Source organism: Triticum urartu, chromosome 3 (assembly GCF_003073215.2).
Source record: "Triticum urartu cultivar G1812 chromosome 3, Tu2.1, whole genome shotgun sequence".
Taxonomy (NCBI): domain Eukaryota; kingdom Viridiplantae; phylum Streptophyta; class Magnoliopsida; order Poales; family Poaceae; genus Triticum; species Triticum urartu.
Window position 1 is genome coordinate 597,373,818 of NC_053024.1, and position 24,416 is coordinate 597,398,233.

Here is a 24,416-nt window from a genome sequence, read left to right on the forward strand (position 1 = left end):
GTTTGAATGACAGTCATGTAATAGGATAGGCAATTAGTTTCCCTACCTTTCTTATGCCATCCGGTTGTGGCTTTATTTTTACTTTTCCTGCCCTTTGTGAGCATTTTTCGTTCTTTTGTTTGAGACATGACGACTTTTGTTGAACCTATTTACTTATTAATAAGTATGGCCGTATGCATCGTTCTGATGCAGAGACCGGGGATCCCCCTTTTCGAAAAAAAAGAGGATAAGGAGAGTTGGTTTCAGGTGGCTACATACTACCAAGTCATATGTAAGATAACTACATCCAGATAACCCAACATGAACTTACAAAATCTTGCGAGACTTAGTTGCCCTCTCAAAGATATCAACTATGACAGAAGGACAAGATCTTTTAAGGTGTGTGTAGCCTTTGCTTGCCAGCACAGCATCCATTCTACTCCCCGTGAGGAGAAATTGGACACAAGCTTCTTTGAGGTTGCCGCAATGATGCTGGTCAGCCAGAGCTAATGTCGTCGCCACAGAATCAACGTCGAGATTCCTACAAAGAATGCCTTCGCAGATTAGCTTCAATCTTTCCATGGCATACTTATCTGCAGCCACAAGCAAATGCTTGACCATTTCTTTCTGGTCACTGTCGCAGAGGTCAAGCATGGAAGGCAAGGAATCAGTATAGATAAACTGAAGCAACGCCTTGAATACAGCAGGCTGCATATCCTTGACGGTTATCCTCCGTGTTCTTTTGTCGCTCATCGGCCCAGAAAGCTCCGCCTTGAACACCGGTGACCGCATTGCAAGCACAATCTTGTGGGTAAAGTTTCTCTGTAGGTTGAGCTACACGGAACCTCTTATCTCCAGCCCTCCAACATTGCTTTGAGATCCGTACTCGTCAACTAATTTACAGTAAGAAGATTTCTCTTTTTTGTTTCTTTCAAATGAAAGAACATATGGGCTTCAAACTTTGCAGATCAAACCAAATTTAGAACTTCAATGTGTGAAAAAACTTTCAGATTTTTTGGACCGACATAAATATACAAAACGAGGATTTTTTGATTAAAAAAAATAATTTTTTGCACTTAAAATGCATGAAAAATCTGAAAAAAAATTCGCACATAGTAATTAGAATGTTTTGTTGTCTTGCAAAGTTTGAAGTTTATACGTTGTTTCCTTTGAGAGAAACAAAAATGACAAATGTGCCTGCACGGATCATGATACAAAAATGGATGGCTAAGATAAGGGATACCACGTAGCTCAAGCTACACAAAACCACACGGCTTCCTCCCCTGATTGTAACAGTTTCCCAAGATTGTCGTACAGATCAGAGGGCGGCACCTGGACCTCGAAGTCCGGTCGCGGCGGCGGTAGCGGCCGCAGCACTAGGGGAAACCCTAGTCGCTGCTGCCCTGTATCGCTGGCTGGGACGCCCGGTCGTGGGCCGCCCTAGTGTTGGGCCTGGATTTGGACCATGGGCATGTGCTGGCAGCTCCGCTTCCGGGACCAGCCTTAGCTGCGGTCCTGGTGGGCCGGCCTGCCCGGCTATCAGGCCTATTTGGCCGCCTGCGGGCTTCCCTCGCCCCCATCCCATTCCCCCCGTGCCCTAACCCTCGCTCTCCCGACCCCCGCCGCCAACACCTCGCTCCCTCCCCCATCGCCGTCGAACTCGCCGTCGGCCCCCATGCCCCGCGAGTGGCACGACGCTGGGACCTGCCCCAAGCGGGGCCCCGACTACCGCCGCCCTGAACCCTCCCATGCGGAGGAGCGGCGCGACTCCTCCCGCCCGTCCCCCGACGCGGTTCGCCATGAGTCTGAGCTCCGCCGACAGCTCTCTTCCCGTGGCGACCATCGATCTCCCGCCCACGACAACCTCCGCGCCCCCTCACGCCGATCTCCTCCTCGCGCGGACCGCTGTGGCCGCTCCCGCTTGCCCCCTCCCGGCCGCAGACCGGAGCGATGCTCGACGCTGGTCACCTTCCCCTCCGCGCCATCGGGATGCCAGCCGCTCCTCGGCCTGGGGCGGCCGCGCTCGTTCCCCTGGCCGCTCCCATGGGAAGTAGCCCCCCCTCCCGATGCCGCCGCGGTTCGTCGCTACCAGCCATCTCGAGGCGAGCCGAGTCTCCCCCGGCCGGCAATGGGGCGGGACGGGGCCGACCCGGTGGCAAGCGCAAGAAGCGCAGTCTTGGGCGCGCAAACGGCACTGCCCCGGCCAACGGCGCCTCCCGGGATCTCGCCGCCTCGACTACGATCGCTCTCCTCCCCGACGACCGCTCCTCCGACCTCGTCAAGTGCTTCAACTGCGGCCTCTCCGGCCACTCCCAGGTGGCATGTACTCGCCCTTAGTGTTGCTACCTCTGCTCGGACCCGGTGTTGGGGATCGTAGCAGAAATTTAAAATTTTCTACGCATCACCAAGATCAATCTATGAAGTAATCTAGCAACGAGGGGAAGGAGAGTGCATCTACATACCCTTGTAGATCGCTAAGCGGAAGCGTTCAAGTGAACGGGGTTGATGGAGTCGTACTCGTCGTGATCCAAATCACCGATGATCCTAGCGCCGAACGGACGACACTTCTGCGTTCAACACACGTACGGAATGTTTTGTTGTCTTGCAAAGTTTGAAGTTTATAGGTTGTTTCGTTTGAGAGAAACAAAAATGACAAATACGCCTGCACGGATCATGATACAAAAATGGATGGCTAAAATAAGGGGTACCACGTAGCTCAAGCTACACAAAACCACACAGCTTCCTCCCTTGATTGTAACAGTTTCCCAAGATTGTCGTACAGATCAGAGGCCGGCACCTGGACCTCGAAGTCCGGCGCGGTCTCCTCCACCTGTGGTTGCCTGACGACAGTGACCTCGCACTTGATCACGAGGCTGTCGTCCTCCAGGTACGGTGATGATTCCAAGACTGCCCTCTTCATGAACTGGGGAAGCCCAGTCGGGTTGTATGTGGCCGAAAACCATGGGAGCCACCCGATGGATCAACTTGGTGGTGGCCCGGTCCGACGGGACGACCAGAATCATGTCGAAGCCGGCTCTTACGTCGGCCTCCAACGTCAGTAGCTCAAGAAACACCGAGACGTATTCTTGGTATTCATACATTTCTCCGTCGGGGTAGAAGACGATGGACCACTCGCAGCCGCCGACAGTGAAGGTGGCGGAGCGGACGGATTCGCCTATGCCAAGGCCCTTGTGCTGGCTGTACCCAGATATCTCGAACGCGTGCCCTCCCCGCGCGGACCCTAGGCTGGACCTCGATGAAGTCGTGGTGATTGCCCTCTGCGACGATGCCATTGCCGGTGTTTGCGTGGTGGAATTTAGGGCAGCGGCGGCGCGGCGAAGAGGGATTTCCGATTGAAGACGAGGTAGGGCTAGCTCGACCTTGACAAAAGTTGAAATCCTAACGCGGCACCCTTTTTCATCCGTGGCCACGCAGGGTTAGGGCATGTACAATGGTGCTATCTTAGGAGTGTCACGTAGGATAGATGATGAGGTGGAGGAGAGAGAATTCATAAGAAAAGGTTTGTCTTCTCTTATTTAAGAGAAGACAAAAGATGATCTCTTAGCACAATATGTCTCACCATATTTTTAGGAATTGCTAGTTATTGAAGATAAGACTAAGAGATGACCCATTGTAGACAAATTTTGTTGTCATCTCTAAATCACATGCAAGATTTAAGATAAGACTATCTTATCAATCATTGTACATGCCCTTATATGTCGCTCGTCGATTCTTTCTGCTTAAGGAATCCCATACCGATTCCAAGTCGCCTACGGGCTATGTCTAACTGACGGCCAATTAACGCGGTTGCTCGCTACACGCTGTAGGTTTGCTCTGCTCAGGTTTTCCTTGGGGTTTTTTCTTTTTCGTTTTTTTATTTTTTCTTGGATTTTATTTGTTTTCACCGATTTTCTTGGGTTTTTTTCTCTTCATTTTACTCTGGTTTTCTTTGTTTTCTCATTGGTTTTTTGGATTTACTTTCTTTACTCGTTATACTTTGATTTTTTTGGGGGGTTTTCTTCGTTTTCTTTGATTATTTTCGCTTTCCTTTGTTGTTTTTATCGGTTTTCTTTTTTTAACACATGTCTATATTTTTTTCAGTGCACGAATATATTTCTAGAGCACATGTGAAACAATTTTCTCATACACATTGGATATTCTTCATTGCATGGTGCACATTTTTTAAATAGATGTTTTGAATACTTCTTCGAATACACGTTAACATTTTCCAAAGACACGTTGTAGTTTTTTTAATGGAAATAAACATTCTTTTAAACTACACAAAGAAATTTACATTGTATTAATTTTTAACAATATTTATTGGAAACACTTGATTATTTTCTATCAAATGTCACGAACATTTTTTTGAAATGTGGGAATATTTTCCATAAAATGTCACATACATTTTTTGACGGTACAAAACATTTTACATTACACAAATATTTTATAAAATTGTATACACATTAAAAAAATTGCATATATTTATTTTTGAAACGCATGAATATTTCTTCATCGACATGAACATTTTTTTGGAAGTTTTTGAAATATATGCATTCAAAATATAAATAAAAGTAAAAATAGAAAAAAGAATTGAATGATGTCAACATGATGAGCCACGTCCTACTGGACCGGCCCACCATCGGCGCAAGCGGCACATAGCCGCTCCCACGCCAGGTAACCAATCGCACACCATCTGTGCGATTTGGATCAGCTCAGTGAGGGGCGTGTGGTGCCTGTATTTATTTATTTATTTTTCTTTCTTTACTTGTATTTTTTATGGAATTCTAAAAAGGTTCATAGAATTTCAAACAAAAACCATGAATTAAAAAAAAAACAATCCATGATTTCCACAAATGTTCATGTGTTCAGAAATAGTTTTGGATGAAAATACAATGTTTATTTGTGCTTCTTGTGTGTTGCATGTGTAATTTGTGTCCTAGAGTGGACGGTCACTGATATCCCTATTTCTCTAGTCCTGTTGATAGTTATCAATGACCGGCTAACTAGGCCGTATGTGATGAAGATGTCGTTATTAGCACTAACCAGCCACTTGCGCGTCAGTGATACTATTTGGCCGATCACTGCTATTCAGATCTTGGAATATCCTAGATGACGCTCGTCGGAGTGTGAGCGAACGATATGGGCCGGCCCATTTGCAGTAGCTTTAACGTCCTACAAGATTCTTGTTTTGGGAACCTATTAGAAAGTTCTGGGACCGGGTTTTTAGTGGGTTTTTCAGATATTTCGTTTTTTTCCACTTTCTTTCCTTCTCCCTTTTTCTTTATCAAGTTTTTTTCCTTCTTCCTTTTTTCGGTTTCTGTTTCTTTTCCTTTTCCATGTTTTTTTCTGTTTCAAATTGATTTTCTTTTTAGAAAAAGTTTGGACACGAAATTTTTAAACGTTCCTTTTCTCAAATTTTGTTCATAAATTGAGAAAAAGTTTGGTATTTCAAAAACTGATTAAATTTTCAAAAACTGTTCATGTTTTCAAATATTGTTCAGAAGTTTAAAAAGTATTCCTGCTTTTCCAAATTTGTTCATGTTGAGAAATTAAGCAATTGTTTAATTAATTTAATTCAATAATAAATCATGAATATGACATAGGCAGTGCTAATGACATACTGAATTTTGATGATGTACTCACGTACTAGACAGATAGTAGAAACATCTACGCAAACCACTAGTACTGCACACATGAAAGTAAACAGGAGCAGTGTAAATGTATTATACCCTCCAGTAGGCCAGTTGGCCGTAGCAGCAGCGGAGGCGTCGGCCTCGTCGGCGATCCTCTTGTCAGTAGTGGCCTTCTCGGCAGCCGCACGATCGGGGTCAGTGCTCATGGTGAAGACAAAGGTGACGCAGAAGTAGTCGACGTAGACGAAGTAGTTGAACCGAGGCGAGCAGTCGCATAGGAGACGCTCCCCAAAAACCTAATCGCCTCTCTCCCGTACAGGATCTGGAGAAGCGGAGTTTCAGATGCCTGCTCTCCCATCAACCGTGTACGCGGTAGACGGGATGGGATCACCAAGGGCAGCAGCAATGAAAGGAACGACCAGGGAGCAGTGGAGGTGTGAAGTGTGTTTGGCTGAGCTGCGATGCCTCATATATATAGCCAGTCGGGTAGGAGAACGGTCCAGCAATAAAACCATTTAATTACAGACGTTTCATCTCCATAAAAACGCGTTTAATTACAGACATTTCCATCTCCACAATAAAACGTATTTATTATGGACGTTTTCATTTCCGCAATGAATATGACGTCTCACATTCATTTTGTGTTTGTAATGGACTCTCCAATTTTGACCGGCAAAACATTGCATCAGCTCGGCTCATTCCCGCAACCCGTGGCGCACGCGCGCGTCATGGCGTGGCAAGGCGGGCGGCGGAGGAGCGCGCGTGTGGAACACCTCTCCTTCCTTCACACCAACTCATATTAGTGGGATAAGAGCTCACCTTATAAGTTGGTGTACATCTCTCTCAACTAGCCATGTGGGACTAAACTTCCCACCACTCAATTGACAACATGGGCCCTTAGGAATTTTCTGAAATTGTTAAGTGGACCTGTAGCCCAACTAATATTCAGCAATCCCCCACCAGACCCCGAAGGCCCATGGTGTTGTCCTCTGTTCCAAACTCTGTTTTGATATACCAGTATTTTCAGTGGAGACCCGTTAAGGTTGAACATCCACCTAGAACAAATAACTACACTCTTTCACAACTGAACAATGGACTAGGCCTTGAATTGTCAATTTGGCGTGAAGAAGTTTCATCAAGTGTCTTACTAGCACTAGGTTGCCGAAGGCTGACCCCTCGGGTGGAGCATATTGGTCACTCCTGGCCTGTTCATGAACTTACTAGAGATCACCCTAATCTCATAGACTATGACTAGTAGTCAGACTCATATAAGTGTGTTCCTCCAAAAATCGCTCTGTAGGATAGCATCTTGATTTTATAAGCCTTGGAACACATTAAGACAAAAATCAACCTACCATACAATTACCGAGAGTTGTGCATCTCCAACGGAGTGGGTTAGTCAAAAATACTCTCCTCGGTTAACCACTAGTTTGTTTTCCCAGGTCCTACTTCACGGGATCTCCGATCACATAGGTTGGGTTACCACAATGGCAACTCATGTGGGTTTTATACCCATCTCCCTCGATGCATTATCTAGCACAACACGCGATAGCCCTTTTGTAAAGGGATCTGCTAGATTCTTAGCCGTTTGGACATACTCCAACGCTATCACTCTGGAGTTTCTTAGTTTTCTGATAGTTTTTAGTCTCATTCTTATGTGTTTGTTGGACTTCATGTTGTCCTTTGAACTCTTCACCTTAGTGATGACAGTCTGATTGTCACAGTTCATAAGGATAGGCGGAACCGGTTTATCAACCAATGGCAAGTCCATCAAAATATCTCAAAGCCATCCTGCTTCGACACCAGATGTGTTTAATGCTGTTAATTCCGCTTCCATTGTCGATCTCGTTAAGATCGTTTGTTTGCAAGACTTCCAGGAAACAGCGCCACCTCCAAGAGTAAACATATACCCAGTTGTGGCATTCATATCATCAGCACCAGAGATCCAATTCACGTCACTATACCCTTCAAGTACCGACGGGTATCCGGTATAGTGAAGTCCATAGTTCATAGTACCCTTCAGATAGCGCATAACTCTTTCAACAGCACGCCAATGTACATCACCTGGTTTTGAAACAAACCGACTCAGTTTGCTCACAGCAAAGGCGATGTCAGGCCTCGTAGCGCTCGCTAGGTACATAAGTGAACCAATGATTTGAGAGTATCTTAATTGATCTGTAGCCGTGCCTTTGGACTTTTGAATCAAGATGCTAGGATCATATGGTGTTTGAGATGACATGCAGTCCGCATATCCAAAATGACTCAACACCTTCTCAACATAATGGGATTGCAGAAATGTAATCCCACCCTCATTATCTCTCAGTAGCTTGGTGTTCAAGATAACATCAGCCACACCAAGGTCTTTCATCTCAAAGTTCTGAGATAGAAACGACTTGACCTCCTCAATGACTTTGAGGTTGTGTCCGAATAACAGTATGTCATCAACATACAAGCACAATATAACTCATTCGCCCCCACCATGTCGATAATATACACATTTGTCAGCTTCATTAACAACGAAACCAACAGATGTCAAAGTTGTATTAAACTTATCATGCCATTGCTTAGGTGCTTGTTTCAGGCCATACAAAGATTTCAGCAACCTACACACTTTTCCTTCCTGACCATCTATCACAAAGCCATCTGACTATTGCATGTAGATTTCCTCGTTTAGCTCTCCGTTCAGGAAAGCCGTCTTAACATCCATCTGGTGGACGAGAAGACCATGCGAGGCCGCCAACAAGAGTAATACTCGAGTGGTGGTCAGTCTGGCCACAGGTGAATAAGTATCGAAAAAATCTTTCTCTTCTTCCTGATTATAGCCCTTGGCCACAAGCCTAGCCTTGTACTTTTCGATCGTACCATCGGGCCTAAGCCTCTTTTTGAACACCCATTTACAACCCAATGGTTTATAGCCATAGGGGCGTTCAGTGATTTCCCATGTCCCGTTAGCCATAATGGAGTCCATCTCGCTACGGACCGCTTCTTTCTAGTAGTCAGCATCCGGAGACGCATAAGCTTCTGAAATAGAAGTGGGAGTATCATCCACAAAGTATACAAGGAAATCATCACCAAAAGACTTTGCAGTCCTCTGTCTCTTGTCCCTACCAAGGGTTTCCTTGTCATCCTCCTCAGGATTTTCATCATGTGTCTGTTCATAATATCCCATCGGAATGGCGGGTTCAGGAGTCTCATCAGATTCCAGCCTAGAAGTGCTTTGCATATCTCTCATAGGAAAAATATCCTCAAAGAATGTAGCATCTTTAGACTCCATAATCATACCGACCTTCACGTCAGGTACCTCAGATTTCACTACCAGAAATCTATAGCCGAGGCTATTCTTAGCGTAGCCCAAATTAACGCAGTCCACGGTCTTTGGTCCAAGCTTACGCTTTTTGGGGATTGGCACATTGACTTTCGCCAAGCAGCCCCAAGTACGTAGGTATGAGAGTGTCGTTCTTCTCTTTCCCCATTGTTCATAGGGAGTGATCTCATTGTCTTTTGTCGGAACTTTATCCAGGACATGACGTGATGTCAATATAGCCTCCCCCACCATACCTTGGATAAACCTGATGAATCTAACATGGCATTAACCAAATCTGTCAGAGTACGGTTTTTCCGTTCGGCAACCCCATTTGACTGAGGTGAATAGGGATGCGTCCTCTCATGAATAATTTCGTGTTCCGCACAGAAAGAATCAAACTCATTAGAGAAATACTCTCCACCATGATCTGACCAAACTCGTTTTATTTTATTTTCAAGTTGATTCTTAACTTCTGCCTTATAGATTTTAAAGTAATGTAGAGCCTCATCTTTAGTGTTTAAAAGATATACATAGCAATATCTAGTAGAATCATCTATCAGTGTCATGAAGTATCTTTTTCCACCTTTAGTCAATACACCATTCATCTCACAAAGATCAGAATGTATGAGTTCTAACGACGCCAAATGTCTCTCCTCCGCAGCCTTATGGGGCTTGCGAGGTTGCTTTGCTTGCACACACGAATGGCAATTAGAACCTTTGTGTGACGCCCGGATAATTACGCTACAGTAATCCTCTACTAATAATGCCACATCACCTCGGTTACTGTTGACAGTCTCGTGTTAGTTCAAAACCGTTTCGGAAATTCAAATTTAAAATCAAGCAAACAATAAAATTTTCAAATATTAAAAATAAAATGTTCGGAGTGAACCAAATATTGCATAGGTAATTAGGATGGAGAGACTACACTTTTATAAAATAATTAAATGCTCTTGAATAAATAAAACAACAACAAAAACAATTAGTTAAATACCTTTTATAGTTTATAAAATTTTAAACTAATTTATTTTGGAGTTCAACATTTTGTGGCAGTGGACTTAATTTTAGTACTAAGTTAGGTGCTAAATATAAAAAAACTAAAATAAAAGGAGACTAATAAAACAGAAAAGTAATAACAAAAAAAGGATAAAAAAGGAAACCAGTGTACATGGCCCAACACGCACAGTGCCAGGCCCAGCCCATCACCAGGTCGTCTTCAACCCTGTTCATCAGGGCGTGGTGGACGCTCGTGCGCCGTCCGTGGCGCGGATGCCGCGCGCGGCATCCATCCGGCGATGCCCCACGTCGTATAAGACCTCCCCTGATCCCGTGGTCGAACCCTAACCCGACTTTCCCCCTCCGCTCGCGCCGCTTCTTCTTCCCCGCGATGACCCAAGACCTCCGTCGCCATGGTCACCCTCACCCGCGCGGACAGCGACCTCCCTACCACCTAGGACTACGTCTGCAAGCACAGTCGCCGCCCGCTTCTTCCTCTCCGACCCCGAGCTCGAGTAGAAGATCGCCACCGCATCGGGATCGACCGAGTCCTCCTCTGCTGTCGCTGGCGTTCATCACCAAATCCATCGACCCCTGCTGCTCCCGTTCACTCAACGAGCCTCCTTGAGCTCCTAGGTGAGCTCCGTCATAAATCCTCTCTGCTAGCTTGCTCGTGCTCGTCCTCTAGCGCTAGTCTCCGTCGTAGCCAAATCCTGTCGCCGCTTCTCGCCTCGTCACCGTAGCCACGACAAGCACAGCTTGCGTCCGAGCTCTGCAGCGAGCTCCTTGGCTCTCCAGGAACCCGCGACACTCACCAAACCATCTCCCCGTGCCCCGCAGCTCCGAGTCCGGGCATGATAACCCACAAGTATAGGGGATTGCAACAGCTTTCGAGGGTAGAGTATTCAACCCAAATTTATTGATTCAACACAAGGGGAGCCAAAAAATATTCTCAAGTATTAGCAGTTGAGTTGTCAATTCAACCACACCTGGAAACTTAGTATCTGCATCAAAGTGTTTAGTAGCAAAGTAATATGATAGTAGTGGTAGCGGCAACAAAAGTAAAGACAACAAAAGTAATGTTTTTGGTATTTTGTAGTGATTGTAACAGTAGCAGCGGGAAAGTAAATAAGCGTAAACCAGTATATGGAAAACTCGTAGGCACCGGATCAGTGATGGATAATTATGCCGGATGCGGTTCATCATGTAACATTCATAACATAGGGTGACACAGAACTAGCTCCAATTCATCAATGTAATGTAGGCATGTATTCCGTATATAGTCATACGTGCTTATGGAAAAGAACTTGCAGGACATCTTTTGTCCTACCCTCCCATGGCAGCGGGGTCCTATTGGAAACTAAGGGATATTAAGGCCTCCTTTTAATAGAGAACCGAAACAAAGCATTAGCACATAGTGAATACGTGAACTCCTCAAACTATGGTCATCACCGGGAGTGGTCCCGATTATTGTTACTTCGGGGTTGCCGGATCATAACACATAGTAGGTGACTATAGACTTGCAAGATAGGATCAAGAACTCACATATATTCATGAAAACATAATAGGTTTAGATCTGAAATCATGGCACTCGGGCCCTAGTGACAAGCATTAAGCATAGCAAAGTCATAGCAACATCAATCTCAGAACATAATGGATACTAGGGATCAAACCCTAACAAAACTAACTCGATTACATGATAAATCTCATCCAACCCATCACCGTCCAGCAAGCCTATGATGCAATTACTCACGCACGGCGGTGAGCATCATGAAATTGGTGATGGAGGATGGTTGATGATGACGACGGCGACGAATCCCCCTCTCCGGAGCCCCGAACAGACTCCATATCTGCCCTCCCGAGAGGTTTTAGGGCTTGGCGGCGGCTCCGTATCGTAAAACGTGATGACTTCTTCTCTCTGATTTTTTTCTCTCCGAAAGCAAATATATAGAGTTGGAGTTGGCGTCAGAGGGTTTCTAGGGGGCCCACGAGGTAGGGGGCGCGCCCTAGGGGGGGCGCCCCCACCCTCGTGAGAAGGGTGTGGGCCCCCTGGTCTTCATCTTTGGCGAGGATTTTTTATTGCTTTTTCTAAGATGTTTCGTGGAGTTTCATGTCATTCCGGGAATATTTGCTTTCTGCGCATAAAACAACACCATGGTAATTTTGCTGAAAACAGCGTCAGTCCGGGTTAGTTCCATTCAAACCATACAAGTTAGAGTCCAAAACAAGGGCAAAAGTGTTTGGAAAAGTAGATACGACGGAGACGTATCAACTCCCCCAAGCTTAAACCCTTGCTTGTCCTCAAGCAATTGAGTTGACAAACTGAAAGAAAGAAAGAAAAACTTTTACAAACTGTGTTTGCTCTTGTTGTTGTAACTATGTCAAGCCAGCATTCAAGTTTTCAGCATAGATCATAACTAACCACGCTTGCAATAATTCTCAGGTCTCATAATTACTCATATCAATAGCATAATCAACTAGCAAGTCATAATAATAAATCTCGAATGACAACACTTTCTCAAAACAATCATAATATGATATAACAAGATGGTATCTCGCTAGCCCTTTCTGAGACCGCAAAACATAAATGCAAAGCACCTTTAAAGATCAAGGACTGACTAGACATTGTAATTCATGGTAAAAGAGATCCAATCATAGTCATACCCAATATAAATTAACAGTGATGAATGCAAATGATGGCTGTGCTCTCCAGCTAGTGCTTTTTAATAAGAGGGTGATGACTCAACATAAAAGTAAACTAGATCATCGATGGCGCGCGTTGCTGCGCCCGTCTATTTCTACAATAGAATGTTAGGAGCTTACATAAGTATATGGACACCGAAATTTACATAAATATATGAAGCTGATAATTTATTACAACATTTTCAATGTGTTCATATGGCTTAGTCGGTATTGGTCATCGGACTTTTACTCTCTAATTGTTCTATTTCTTATTGATGTCTTCTAAACAATTGCAGCATGCACCCAAAAGGTGATCTTGTGTAGGCAACAAGGAACTAAGAAGAAAAATTCTGCTTGACAATAAATAAGATATTACAGAACGGAAGGTTATAATAAGACAATTTTCATTGACACTGAAGTCAAGATAAATTTTTGATAAATAAGGGAAGCTATCTCAATTGGAACATTGTCTGGTACATGATGTGCGTGTCGATTTGTTTTTTTACATATCATTTGTGATGCTACTGCCAAGAAGAAAACAAACTCCACCTCACATGTGTTATATTTGAAAGAATACCCAGTCTTACAATTAAGGACATGGCCCTGTAGAGAATAAAATATGGATTTCTGCTTGACAATAAAATTGGATATTAGAGAATGGAAGGATTCCAGTAAGACAATTTTCACTAACACTAAAGTAAACAATAAAATATTGATAAATAAGGGCAGCTATCTGAGTTGGAACATTGTCTGGTCTACATGATGCGATTGTCAGGTTTTTTCCCTATCATTTGTGGTGCTACTGGCATGTAGAAACAAACTGAACCTCAGATGTGTTATATTTTGTGTTTGAAAGAATATCCAGTCGTATAGTTAAGGAGAGCTCTGTAGGGAATGAAATGGGGAGCTAACAATGGTAAGACAAACTTTGTACTTGGTGAACCCATCTTTTGGACATAATTGAAAGATTAAGCAAGGGGTGTGTGAGAGGACATAATTTGCATACCTTGAGAAGCTGCAGTGTAGTTGCGCTTAAAGTATGCCAAAAAACGGTTCCTGTTGGTCTTCAATTATTGTGGCACTTTATAATATATATGTCAGCCTCTTAGAAAAATGAGATATTGTATATGACCACAATAAAGCTTCACTGGTAGACTCAGAATACTGTAGGCTTGATTCAACAAAGAACTTAGTACATGCTTTGCTGTACAAACATTGACAGAGATTATGTCACCATGGAAGATACACTACACAAAAGTAACATAATCAACTTTGTGAATTACACAATGGTCATGATCACCTCAGAAGTGTTTTTTCTTCTGTATCTCTTTGTGCCATTTTAGTGCTAGCAACACTACTTAATCAGTTTCTATATACTCCAGTATCACTATAGATTGACACATTCTTTCGATATAGTTGATTGCAATATAAATGAACTGACCAGGTAAATACAGAAGAAATGATGATCTTTTATAAAGTAATGTTGAACATCAATTATACCATAAGTTACCTAAGCACTGCCAAAACTTTAATTAGATCACCTTTAGCTTTGCTAGTAGGAATTGTAATAATTTAGCTCATGTACTTGCACACAAAGGATGTTCCATGAACCTGTATGATGAGCTAAATGCAGACAATGTAACTGCTGATGTAAAAGCTTTAGTGGCAAGCGAGTCAGCTTCGTCCACGTAGTAATGCATATTTTGCATTTCTTTTCAAAAAAAGCACTAATAATCACTGCAATATATTGTCTGACTGAATATTAGGTGGTTCTGCAATGATTAGACAAACTCGAATCTATTTATTCGCATTCATGAACCAGTTGTAAACCACTGCGGTGTGAGTTATGAAGAGTTCCATTCTATGTACTCTATAAATTTCCGTAAATATGTTTCATATGCAGTCCAGCGACACTTGTACTCTATGTTGTTTTTTATTTTTGGGTGCTCTATACTCAAGTTGCTTCAAGAATATGGTTACAGCTACACAATTAACAATTCAGCAGGAGCAAACATCCCAGAACCATGGCAGGCCAGATGAATATAACCACCTGCCTACCTGGCTACATGTTCTAACACTTCCCATCATTATATGATGCATATGCACTTGGTCTTAAAGATGAGGTTTTTTGGGCACAGGGAGAACATATGAAGTGTGTGTTTACGGACATAACTACAAATTAAGCTAGCATAAACTACAATTTAATGTGCGAGCATGTAAGACATGAATAACACTTCCAGGAAATATGTATTTCTTTCTCCAATTTTTCTACCAGAAGCTATGGGTCTCTCAAACTGCCATGTTAGACAAAAAGATGCGTATACTTTGGCATGTATTGGGACTTACTTTTGTTTAACGGTGCACCTCCAGTGTGTTTGTGATTTAGCGTGAGCATGATAAATATTTGGCTGCATTTTCTATACTTGCACATTGTTTTGTAGTACGACAAATGGACAATCATTTGATATTCAACATCGTGGGTTGTGGGAAGAAGCTACGACCATAACCCATAGGAGAGTGGAGGCGCGTGTTGATCAAACGTCGTGCCTGGCTTGAGGGGAGTGGTGTTGCAGAGGAGCTTATCAGGACAAGTTGCCTAGGACCCCAAGGCGGCCGATGAACTCGAAGAGAAGCAAACCTCGTGGATGTGTGACTGCTCACCTTTGCGATCCCTAGACGCTGGCTTCCGCTGCCAGGCCAGTCGTCTTGGAATCCCACTCGAGCAGGTCATCATGGTCGTGGCTGGCAATGCTGCGCGCTTCACTTGGATCTCGCTCGAACGTGTCAGCTGGATCCCAATAAAATCACTTTTGTCCACTTTCGTACTGCACCAGTCAACATATTATGAATCTACTTCATCGCTTGATAATCAAATATCAACTTGTTTAACTTGAATACTTTTATCCTACGCTTAGGTGCATAATTTGGAAGGAATGATAGAAACATCAAAATAGAGCAGATGCTGCCGGTTGAACATGAGAAATTTAGAGTAGGATATACTCACATTGTAAAGTAAAGTTAGAAGAATATCCTCTCTTGGATGTTACTGATGTGCCAAATCATAAATCATGGTATAGAACATGCCCTTCATCTACAAATTTCAATAGCTGGAAAAAGAAAAATAATTATAGTTCACATGAAAAAGATAAGCAGGATTTATAATCAAGTCTTATAATTATAGAGCACAAACCAAGTATTGCAGTCTCATTTGCTCAGTGGATTTGATAAAACTTTCCAAATCGCATTAGAAAAATATTATTGTAATTTGACCTGACAGAGAAAAGAGATCAAGAAAACGCTACACTTCTAACTGATGGAACCACCGGCTTGTCACCCGTAGCCTGCACACATTAAAATCCCAAGAACAATCTCTCTCATAACGAGAAGGAGGATTTTCCTGTAGGTACATAGGCTGCCGAACCATCTGGCCGGGAGGAGTGCTAGAGGACGGTGATTGAATTCTTAGTGGACGAACCCAAGGTGGAGAGTTGGTGCTAGCGGCTGGAATCAAACTCTGGCAGGACACGCGGGCAGAGAGATGAACAGACAGAACAGTGGCCTGTCCGCCGCTGGATCAAAGTCGTCGTGGTCGCGGCCGGCAACGCCGCGCCCGCGCTCTTGGCTTGGATCCGGATCCTGGACAGATCGCCCGCGTCGCCCAGCATGGCTCGCGCGCTTTACCATCCTGCTCGAACGCATCGCGCGCGTCGGGGGCGGCTGGATTCCCAGTCACCGATCCACCTCCTCTGTCCAGCGAGCAGCAAGTAGCGAGCGCAATGAGCGGACGATCCACATCCCCTGTCGAGCGAGAACACAGTGTTAGCTTAATGGGCTGGCATAACCGACCCAGTTTACCACAGGGCTTGGATTCGGCCTCTGGAATAGCAGCCCATAGGACAGCTGGGCCAGTTGCGGGAGAGATGATTTTACACATTAGATCTGACGGCCAGAAATGTTTAGATCGCGAAAACGGACGACCAGAAACCCAAGTCGCTGAGAGAGCTCGCTTTAGGCTTGGTTATACTGTCCTTAATGGATAGGCCCTTCGCAAAGGGAAGCAGGGATTTGTAGAGGTGCCAGGGCTCGGTTTTGAAATAGAGATAAATTGTGTTTTGAGCGGTATACTTTCATTGTCAACGTACCAACTAAGAGATGGCGATATCTTCCATGCTAAACACATTATAGGCGGTTCCCAAACAGAATGGTAAATTTTATACTCCCCCTCCACCAACAAGCATCAATCCATGGCTTGCTCGAAACAACGAGTGCCTCCAACATACATCAGGTCCCAGGGGGAGTTTCGTTTGCAATTAATTTTGATTTAGTTTGCATAAAGCATGGGACTGAGCATCCCGGTGACCAGCCATTTTCTCGTGAGTGAGGAGCGGAGTCCACTCCTCTTGAGAATAACCCGCCTAACACGGAAGATAAGGACAACCTTTGTTGATACATGAGCTATTCGAGCATACAAAACAGAATGTTTATTTGAAGGTTTAGAGTTTGGCACATACAAATTTACTTGGAACGGCAGGTAGATACCGCATATAGGAAGGTATGGTGGACTCATCTGGAATAACTTTGGGGTTTAAGGGATTGGATGCACAAGCAATATTCCCGCTTAGTAGAGGTGAAGGCTAGCAAAAGACTGGGAAGCGACCAACTAGAGAGCGACAACAGCCATGTACATGCATTAAAATTAATAAACATTGGATGCAAGCATGAGTAAGATATAATCCATCATGAACATAAATATTGTGAAGGCTATGTTGGTTTTGTTTCAACTACATGCGTGAACATGTGCCAAGTCAAGTCACTTAAATCATTCAAAAGAGGATACCACCCCATCATACCACATCATAATCATCCCAATAGCATGTTGGCACACAAGGTAAATCATTATAACTCATAGCTAATCAAGCATGGCACAAGCAACTATGATCTCTAATTGTCATTGCAAACATGTTTATTCATGATAAGCTGAATCAAGACCGAGGGAGTCATCATATTTACAAAAAAAAAGAGGTCGAGTTCATACCAGCTTTTCTCATCTCAGTCAGTCCATCATATATCATCATAATTGCCTTTCACTTGCACGACCGAACGGTGTGAATAATAATAAGAGTGCACGTGCATTGGACTAAGGTGGAATCTGCGAGCATTCAATAAACAGGAGAAGACAAGGCAATATGGGCTCTTGGTTAAATCCACAATAATGCATATAAGAGCCACTTCAACAATTTAATTATGGTCTTCTCCTATGGACCCCCAAAGAAAAGAAAAGAAATAAAACTATTTACACGGGAAAGCTCCCAACAAGCAAAAGAAGAACGGGAAATATTTTTGGGTTTTCTTTTTAATTATTACTACTACAACAGAAAAATAAACTACTACTATTTTTTTTGGTTTTTTCTTAAGGTTTAACAAACACACAAGAAGAAAGCAGGAAAAATAAAATAAACTAGCATGGATATTACAGTGAAAAAGTATGAGCACCGACATCTAGCAATGAGTGTGTGTGAACATAAATGTAATGTCGGTGAGAAATACGTACTCCCCCAAGCTTAGGCTTTTGGGCTAAGTTGGTCTATGGACACGGCTGGCCTGGCGGATATCTATAATAATAGTTGTTGGGGCCGTACTGTGATGAGGAGGAATAGTTGGGATCATACTGTTGTGCAGCGGTTATTGCCTGCTGTGCTGCAGCGTGGAGTCGAGCTGCCTCCGCTCTCCTCTCGTACTCTTCTGCCTCCTCTCTGGTAATAACATATCTTTCTTTTGTCTGTGAATCAAAGAAGGCAGGAGCAGGGAGAGCAATATGGAAAATACGTCGTTTATCAAAAATTAAGCGATATAAGAGAGGTGATTCAGGCCTCTCGACAAACTGGTGCGAAGCCATAGAGTCATAATCTAAATATGCAGGAGGCAACTTCGTATCACCCTCACGAATGTCTATCTCAAGAAAATGAGCTAAGCGGGTTGCATAAATTCCTCCAAAGAAATCTTCATTATGTCTATTATGATGCAACCTATGAGCTACAATGGCTCCCATATGATAAGATTGGTCTCCTAACACAACACTCCTAAGAATGCTAAGATCAGGGACACACATGTGACATACTTCATCCTTAGCATTTATGCATCTACTGATGAAGAGAGCAAAATAACGTATAGCAGGAAAGTGAATGCTCTCTATGGTAGCCTGCGTTATATCTCTAGATTCCCCCACAGTTATACTAGCAAGAAAGTTTCTAAATTCAGATTTAGGGGGATCCCTAACACTACCCCATGATGGAAGTTTGCAAGCAGAAGTGAAATCCTCTAAGTCCATGGTATAAGATTTGTCATAAAGATCAAACATGACTGAAGGAGAATTACGCGAAGATGAATACTCAAACCTCCTCACAAATGAACTTGTGAGATCATGATACTGGGGGCATTTGTTAGCCTCAAAATCCTCAAGACCGGCATTGCGCAAATATGATTTGAATTCTACTTTAATTCCCGCATGGTCCATAAAATTTTCCAACGGCCATTCGCAAGGCCGTACTGGAGCGTCTCTTGGTGGATCCTCGTCAGCATCGCGCATAGCAATCCCGGGTCCTTTCTTCTTAGAGGAACCACCTTGGAACATCTTCCTAAGCATATTGTTTTTCTCTAAAAAATTCTGAAATTTTTAGTAACTTCAAAATAAAAGTAAACCAAACTCAATAATATTGATAGCAACTACTCCTACAAGTGCCTAGAGCCTATATCAAGCATTAGAACTACTTAGACCCATATAAATTTGACATGCAAGCTCAAGAACATGGTCACCTATGCAGCACAAAATTGCAAAGAATAAAGCACCAGAACAAAAACTAATTGGACCAATGGAGGACTCACATACCAAGGAACAATCTTCCCAAGCAGTTTTGCGAGAGGTGCTTTGAGCAAGGAGATCGAAAATCACAGCAAAAGTGGCTGGAACTCGTGCTTGAGTTGGTTTTTCAGGTTTGTGTGAGATAGAGGAAGAAGATGGGTGCTGGGATAAATGGAGGAGGGCCACTGTGGGCCCACGAGGAAGGGGGCGCGCCCTAGGGGGGGTTGCCCACCACCCTCGTGGCCAGGTGGCAGCTCCTCCCGCGGTAATTTTTGCACAGTAAATTCTCAAATATTCCCGAAAAAATCTTATTAAATTGGCATGGCATTCTGAGGACTTTTATTTTCGGGATATTTTTATATTGCACGGATAAGTCAGGAAATAGACAGAAAATACTAATTTTACTTTATTTAATATAAATGACAGAAAGTAAAAGTGGGGTACAGAAGTTTGTGCTTCTAGTTTCATCCATCTCATGCTCATAAAAAAGAACCCACTAACAAGGTTGATCAAGTCTTGTTAACAAACTCATTCCGATAATCATGAAACCGGAGAAATTTCGAATAACACTAAGTTACCTTAACGGGGATATGCACATCCTCTATAATAAGAATATCATATTTCTTCTTGACAGTAGGGAGAGGAAATTCAAAACCTCCAAATATAATCGATGGAATTTTTCCAATAGAATTGATACTATGAACTTGAGGTTGTTTCCTCGGAAAGTATACCGTATGCTCATTACCATTAACATGAAAAGTGACATTGCCTTTGTTGCAATCAATAACAGCCCCTGCAGTATTAAGAAAAGGTCTTCCAAGAATAATAGACATACTATCATCCTCGGGAATATCACGTATAACAAAGTCCGTTAAAATAGTAACATTTGCAACCACAACAGGCACATCCTCACAGATACCGACAGGTATAGCAGTTGATTTATCAGCCATTTGCAAAGATATTTCAGTAGGTGTCAGCTTATTCAAGTCAAGTCTACGATATAAAGAGAGAGGCATAACACTAACACCAGCTCCAAGATCACATAAAGCAGTTTTAATATAATTTCTTTAATGGAGCAAGGTATAGTAGGTACTCCGGGATCTCCAAGTTTCTTTGGTATTCCACCCTTAAAAGTATAATTAGCAAGCATGGTGGAGATTTCAGCTTCCAGTATCTTTCTTTTATTAGTAATGATATCCTTCATATATTTAGCATAAGGATTTGTTTTAAGCACATCAGTTAATCTCATGCGCAAAAAGATAGGCCTAATCATTTCAGCAAAGCGCTCAAAATCCTCATCATCCTTTTTCTTGGATGGTTTTGGAGGAAAAGGCATGGGTTTCTGAACCCAAGGTTCCCTTTCTTTACCATGTTTCCTAGCAACAAAGTCTCTTTTATCATAACGTTGATTCTTTGATTGTGGGTTATCAAGATCAACAACAGGTTCAATTTCTACATCATTATCATTACTAGGTTGAGCATCATCATGAACATCATCATTAATATTTTTACTAGGTTCATGTTCATTACCAGATTGTGTTTCAGTATCAGACATAGAAATATCATTTGGATTATCAGGTGGTTCAGCAATAGGTTCACTAGAAGTTTGCACAGTTCTATCATTTTTCTTCTTCTTCTTTTTAGAAGAACTAGGAACATCAATATTATTTCTTTGAGAATCTTGCTCGATTCTCTTAGGGTGGCCTTCAGGATACAAAGGTTCATGAGTCATTCTACCAGTTCTAGTAGCCACTCTAACAACATTATCATTTTTCTTATTATTCATTTCATTAAGCACTTCTTTTGAGCCTTAAGTACTTGTTCTACTTGAGTGGTAACCTTAGAAGCATGTTTGCTAACAAGTTTAAGTTCACCTTTAATATTAGCCATATAATCACCCAAGCGTCTAATCATATAAGCATTTTCTTTTAATTGTCTACCAAAATAAGCATTGAAGTCGTCTTGCTTAAACATAAAGTTATCAAACTCATCCAAGCACTGACTAGCAATTTTAGTAGGAGGGACTTCAGTTTTATCATATCTATAGAGAGAATTTACCTTTACTACCTGTGTCGGGATATCGGGATCAGTAGGTTCTTCAGTAAATAAATAATTAAGATTATATGTTTCTTCAGCAGGCGGTATATTAAGACCATGTATTTCTTCAATAGGAGGTAAATTCTTAACGTCTTCAGCTTTAATACCTTTTTATTTCATAGATTTCTTTGCCTCTTGCATATCTTCGGGACTGAGAAATAGAACACCTCTCTTCTTCGGAGTTGGTTTAGGAATAGGCTCAGTAATTGGAGCAGGAGATGGCTCAGGAGGTGCCCAATTATTTTCATTTGTCAACATATTATTCAATAGAATTCCAGCTTCATCCGGTGTTCTTTCCCTGGAAAGAGAACCAACACAACTATCCAGGTAATCTCTGGAAGCATCGGTTAGTCCATTATAAAAGATATCAAGTATTTCAGGTTTCTTAAGAGGACGATCAGGCAAAGCATTAAGTAACTTGAGAAGCCTCCCCCAAGCTTGTGGGAGACTCTCTTCTTTAATTTGCACGAAGTTGTATATTTCCCTCAAAGCAGCTTGTTTCTTATGAGCAGGGAAATATTTAGCAGAGAAGTAATAAATCATATCCTGGGGACTACGCACACAACCAGGATCAAGAGAATTAAACCATATCTTAGCATCACCCTTTAATGAGAACAGAAATATTTTGAGTATATAAAAGTAACGCGATCTCTCATCATTAGTAAACAGGGCAGCTATATCATTTAACTTAGTAAGATGTGGCACAATAGTTTCAGATTCATAGCCATAAAACGGATCAGATTCAACCAAAGTAATTATATCAGGATCAACTGAGAATTCATAATCTTTATCAGGAACACATATGGGTGAAGTAGCAAAAGCAGGGTCGGGCCTCATTTTATCTCTAAGTGATTCTTTGTTCCATTTAATTAATAACCTCTTAATCTCATATCTATCTCTGCAAGCTAAAATAGCTAAAGAAGCATCTTGATCAAATAAATAACCCTCAGGAATAACAAGTGATTCTTCATCATCACTTTCATCTTCATAATCAGATTCAATATTTTCAATCTCTCTAGCCCTAGCAAGTCGCTCTTCTAGAAAATCACTAAGTGGCACAATAGTATCAGACATAGAGGTAGTCTCATCATAAGTATCATGCATAGCAGAAGTGGCATCATCAATAACATGCGACATATCAGAACGAATAGCAGAAGCAGGTGTAGGTGTCGCAAACTTACTCATAACAGAAGGTGAATCAAGTGCATAGCTAGATGGCAATTCCTTACCTCCCCTCGTAGTTGAGGGATAGATCTTGGTTTTTGGATCTCTCAAGTTCTTCATAGTGTCCAGCAGATATAAATCCCAAGTGACTCAAAGAATAGAGCTATGCTCCCCGGCAACGGCGCCAGAAATTAGTCTTGATAACCCACAAGTATAGGGGATCGCAACAGCTTTCGAGGGTAGAGTATTCAACCCAAATTTATTGATTCGACACAAGGGGAGCCAAAGAATATTCTCAAGTATTAGCAGCTCAGTTGTCAATTCAACCACACCTAGAAACTTAGTATCTGCAGCAAAGTGTTTAGTAGCAAAGTAATATGATAGTAGCGGTAGCGGCAACAAAAGTAAAGACAACAAAAGTAATGTTTTTGGTATTTTGTAGTGATTGTAACAGTAGCAGCAGGAAAGTAAATAAGCCTAAACCAGTATATGGAAAACTCGTAGGCACCAGATCAGTGATGGATAATTATGCCGGATGCGGTTCATCATGTAACAGTCATAACATAGGGTGACACAGAATTAGCTCCAATTCATCAATGTAATGTAGGCATGTATTCCGTATATAGTCATACGTGCTTATGGAAAAGAACTTGCATGAAATCTTTTGTCCTACCGTCCCATGGCAGCGGGGTCCTATTGAAACTAAGGGATATTAAGGCCTCCTTTTAATAGAGAACCGGAACAAAGCATTAGCACATAGTGAATGCATGAACTCCTCAAACTATGGTCATCACCGGGAGTGGTCCCGATTATTGTCACTTCGGGGTTGCCGGATCATAACACATAGTAGGTGACTATAGACTTGCAAGATAGGATCAAGAACTCACATATATTCATGAAAACATAATAGGTTTAGATCTGAAATCATGGCACTCGGGCCCTAGTGACAAGCATTAAGCATAGCAAAGTCATAGCAACATCAATCTCAGAACATAATGGATACTAGGGATCAAACCCTAACAAAACTAACTCGATTACATGATAAATCTCATCCAATCCATCACCGTCCAGCAAGCCTACGATGCAATTACTCACGCACGGCGGTGAGCATCATGAAATTGGTGATGGAGGATGGTTGATGATGACGATGGCGACGAATCCCCCTCTCCGGAGCCCCGAATGGACTCCAGATCAGCCCTCCCGAGAGGTTTTAGGGCTTGGCGGCGGCTCCATATCATAAAACGTGATGATTTCTTCTCTCTGATTTTTTTCTCTCCGAAAGCAAATATATAGAGTTGGAGTTGGCGTCAGAGGGTTTCCAGGGGGCCCATGAGGTAGGGGGGCGCGCCCTAGGGGTGGGGCACCCCCCACCCTCATGAGAAGGGTGTGGGCCCCCTGGTCTTCATCTTTGGCGAGGATTTTTTATTGTTTTTTCTAAGATGTTCCGTGGAGTTTCAGGTCATTTCGAGAATATTTGTTTCTGCACATAAAACAACACCATGGTAATTCTGCTGAAAACAGCGTCAGTCCGGGTTAGTTCCATTCAAATCATACAAGTTAGAGTCCAAAACAAGGACAAAAGTGTTTGGAAAAGTAGATACGATGGAGACGTATCAGGGCACGCCCGAACTCCGGCAGCCGCCATTGTCGACGCTGTGCTCACCTCCGGCCACCCCAACCACCACTACCACCCCCGTCCGACGTG

The 24,416-nt window shown here is 42.7% G+C and overlaps 1 pseudogene; it reads right to left on the reverse strand.

Moving 5' to 3' along the window:
• Window positions 1–306: 306 nt before the first annotated feature.
• On the reverse strand, window positions 307–3,272 carry LOC125548801 (annotated as a pseudogene).
• Between the last annotated feature and the right edge of the window lie 21,144 nt (window positions 3,273–24,416).